Here is a 3,995-nt window from a genome sequence, read left to right as displayed (position 1 = left end):
TCCCTACCAACAGACCCATATCTGTATTCCCAGTCATGTGGAATCCATAGATTAGATCCTAATGAATTCATTTCAATTGAATGATTTCCTTATATGAACGGTAACTGTAAAATGTTTGAAATTGTTGCATGTTGCGTTTATATTTTTGTTCAGTGTATAAACCAGTGCAGGTAATGTGATGTATTCATGTATTTACTTCACTGTGTAGTGTGTGTGCGCTTGTGTGTGTGTGTCTGTTTTAGTTGTGTGTGTGTGTGTGTGTGTGTGTGTGTGTGTGTGTGTGTGTGTGTGTGTGTGTGTGTGTGTGTGTGTGTGTGTGTGTGTGTGTGTGTGTGTGTGTGTGTGTGTGTGTGTGTGTGTGTCTGTGTAGTTGTGTGTGTGTGTGTGTGTGTCTGTGTAGTTGTGTGTGTGTGCTCTTGTGTCTCTGTGTGTGTGTTTCCATGTAGTTGTGTGTGTGTGTGTGTGTGTGTGTGTGTGTGTGTGTGTGTGTGTGTGTGTGTGTGTGTGTGTGTGTGTGTGTGTGTGTGTCTAGACATCCGGTTTGGAGCGAGCGGTCGCATTTGCATTCGCTCTGCAGGTAGTATAACTTTTCATTACATTTCATTACATTTCATTATAGTACAACGGTTTAATTTGTCTAACCTTAGCAATTTCTTCTTAGCTAGCTACTTAGCCGTCTGTGTATAAAAGATAATTGCGTAATTATCGTATTTCGTCGCCTATCGTAGTCCACACTGCTATCTGCCCAGCAGCTAGCAAACGTCCACCGTCTACCGAATAGTAGTATAACTTTTCATTACATTTCATTATAGTACAACGGTCTGATTTTCATTTTCATTACAGTACAACGGTTTGATTTGTTTGATCTTAGCTAGCTACATAGCCGTCTTTGCATCAAACATAATTGTGTAGTTATTGAGGTTCGCCAGCCAGCTATTTTCGCCCTAACGTAACGCAACGTAGCCAACACTGCTAGCTAGCCAGCTTGCCACCGAATAGCAGCATTGTAGAAACGAGTGCATTACAACGGAACGACTTGATCAGTGTAGTGTTGGCTGACTACACAGTTGTCTTTGCTATCTTTGATTTGTATTTGTTCGATCTTAGCTAGCTACTTAGCTGGCTACATAGCCGTCTTTGTATCGGTGATAATTGTGTAGTTATCAAGGTTCGCTGAGGTTCGCTAGCCAGGTATTCTCGCCCTAACGTAACGTAACGTAACGTAGTCAACCCTGCTAGCTAGCCAGCTAGCCACCGATTAGCAGCACTGTAGAAACGATTACATTACAACGGAACGACTTGACTTGTGTAGTGTTAGCTAGCTACATAGTTTTCTTTGCTATCTTTGTATCTAAGATAATTGTGTAGCTTTGAGTAATTATCGGTTAGCTAGCCAGCTATTTTTCGCCTGCCGCGCTGCCGTCCTCCTACCTAGCCAACACTGCTAGCTAGCCAACTTCTACCGAATAGCAGCACTGTAGAAACTTACATTACAACGGAATGACTTGATTAGCGTAGTGTTAGCTAGTTGTCTTTGCTGTCCTTGTATCCATGATAATTGTGTAGTTTAGAGAAATTTAGTGAAATTGTCGAGGTTACCTAGCCAGCTTCACTTTCAACAACGTAGCCACTGCTAGCCAGGCTACTTCACCAGCGAGCAGTACTATATCTTTTTAGTCAATAAGATCTTGTATTTATTTTTATTTTTTTGCAACGTAAGCTTAACTTTCTGAACATTCGAGACGTGTAGCCCACTTGTCATTCTAATCTCCTTTGCATTAGCGTAGCCTCTTCTGTAGCCTGTCAACTATGTGTCTGTCTATCCCTGTTCTCTCCTCTCTGCACAGACCATACAAACGCTTCACACCGCGTGGCCGCGCCCACCCTAACCTGGTGGTCCCAGCCCGCACGACCCACGTGGAGTTCCAGGTCTCCGGTAGCCTCTGGAACTGCCGATCTGCGGCCAACAAGGCAGAGCTCATCTCAGCCTATGCGTCCCTCCAGTCCCTCGACTTCTTGGCACTGACGGAAACATGGCTCACCACAGATAACACTGCTACTCCTACTGCTCTCTCTTCGTCTGCCCACGTGTTCTCGCACACCCCGAGACCTTCTGGTCAGCGGGGTGGTGGCACCGGGATCCTCATCTCTCCCAAGTGGTCATTCTCTCTTTCTCCCCTTACCCATCTGTCTATCGCCTCCTTTGAATTCCATGCTGTCACAGTTACCAGCCCTTTCAAGCTTAACATCCTTATCATTTATCGCCCTCCAGGTTCCCTTGGAGAGTTCATCAATGAGCTTGATGCCTTGATAAGCTCCTTTCCTGAGGACGGCTCACCTCTCACAGTTCTGGGTGACTTTAACCTCCCCATGTCTACCTTTGACTCATTCCTCTCTGCCTCCTTCTTTCCACTCCTCTCCTCTTTTGACCTCACCCTCTCACCTTCCCCCCCTACTCACAAGGCAGGCAATACGCTTGACCTCATCTTTACTAGATGCTGTTCTTCCACTAACCTCATTGCAACTCCCCTCCAAGTCTCCGACCACTACCTTGTATCCTTTTCCCTCTCGCTCTCATCCAACACTTCCCACACTGCCCCTACTCGGATGGTATCGCGCCGTCCCAACCTCCGCTCTCTCTCCCCCGCTACTCTCTCCTCTTCCATCCTATCATCTCTTCCCTCTGCCCAAACCTTCTCCAACCTATCTCCTGATTCTGCCTCCTCAACCCTCCTCTCCTCCCTTTCTGCATCCTTTGACTCTCTATGTCCCCTATCCTCCAGGCCGGCTCGGTCCTCCCCTCCCGCTCCGTGGCTCGACGACTCATTGCGAGCTCACAGAACAGGGCTCCGGGCAGCCGAGCGGAAATGGAGGAAAACTCGCCTCCCTGCGGACCTGGCATCCTTTCACTCCCTCCTCTCTACATTTTCCTCTTCTGTCTCTGCTGCTAAAGCCACTTTCTACCACTCTAAATTCCAAGCATCTGCCTCTAACCCTAGGAAGCTCTTTGCCACCTTCTCCTCCCTCCTGAATCCTCCTCCCCCTCCCCCCCCCCTCCTCCCTCTCTGCAGACGACTTCGTCAACCATTTTGAAAAGAAGGTCGACGACATCCGATCCTCGTTTGCTAAGTCAAACGACACCGCTGGTTCTGCTCACACTGCCCAACCCTGTGCTTTGACCTCTTTCTCCCCTCTCTCTCCAGATGAAATCTCGCGTCTTGTGACGGCCGGCCGCCCAACAACCTGCCCGCTTGACCCTATCCCCTCCTCTCTTCTCCAGACCATTTCCGGAGACCTTCTACCTTACCTCACCTCGCTCATCAACTCATCCTTGACCGCTGGCTACGTCCCTTCCGTCTTCAAGAGAGCGAGAGTTGCACCCCTTCTGAAAAAACCTACACTCGATCCCTCCGATGTCAACAACTACAGACCAGTATCCCTTCTTTCTTTTCTCTCCAAAACTCTTGAACGTGCCGTCCTTGGCCAGCTCTCCTGCTATCTCTCTCAGAATGACCTTCTTGATCCAAATCAGTCAGGTTTCAAGACTAGTCACTCAACTGAGACTGCTCTTCTCTGTATCACGGAGGCGCTCCGCACTGCTAAAGCTAACTCTCTCTCCTCTGCTCTCATCCTTCTAGACCTATCGGCTGCCTTCGATACTGTGAACCATCAGATCCTCCTCTCCACCCTCTCCGAGTTGGGCATCTCCGGCGCGGCCCACGCCTGGATTGCGTCCTACCTGACAGGTCGCTCCTACCAGGTGGCGTGGCGAGAATCTGTCTCCTCACCACGCGCTCTCACCACTGGTGTCCCCCAGGGCTCTGTTCTAGGCCCTCTCCTATTCTCGCTATACACCAAGTCACTTGGCTCTGTCATAACCTCACATGGTCTCTCCTATCATTGCTATGCAGACGACACACAATTAATCTTCTCCTTTCCCCCTTCTGATGACCAGGTGGCGAATCGCATCTCTGCATGTCTGGCAGACATATCAG

This window comes from Salvelinus fontinalis, chromosome 40, assembly GCF_029448725.1.
Source record: "Salvelinus fontinalis isolate EN_2023a chromosome 40, ASM2944872v1, whole genome shotgun sequence".
Classification (NCBI taxonomy): Eukaryota; Metazoa; Chordata; class Actinopteri; order Salmoniformes; family Salmonidae; genus Salvelinus; species Salvelinus fontinalis.
This window is presented reverse-complemented; position numbering follows the sequence as displayed.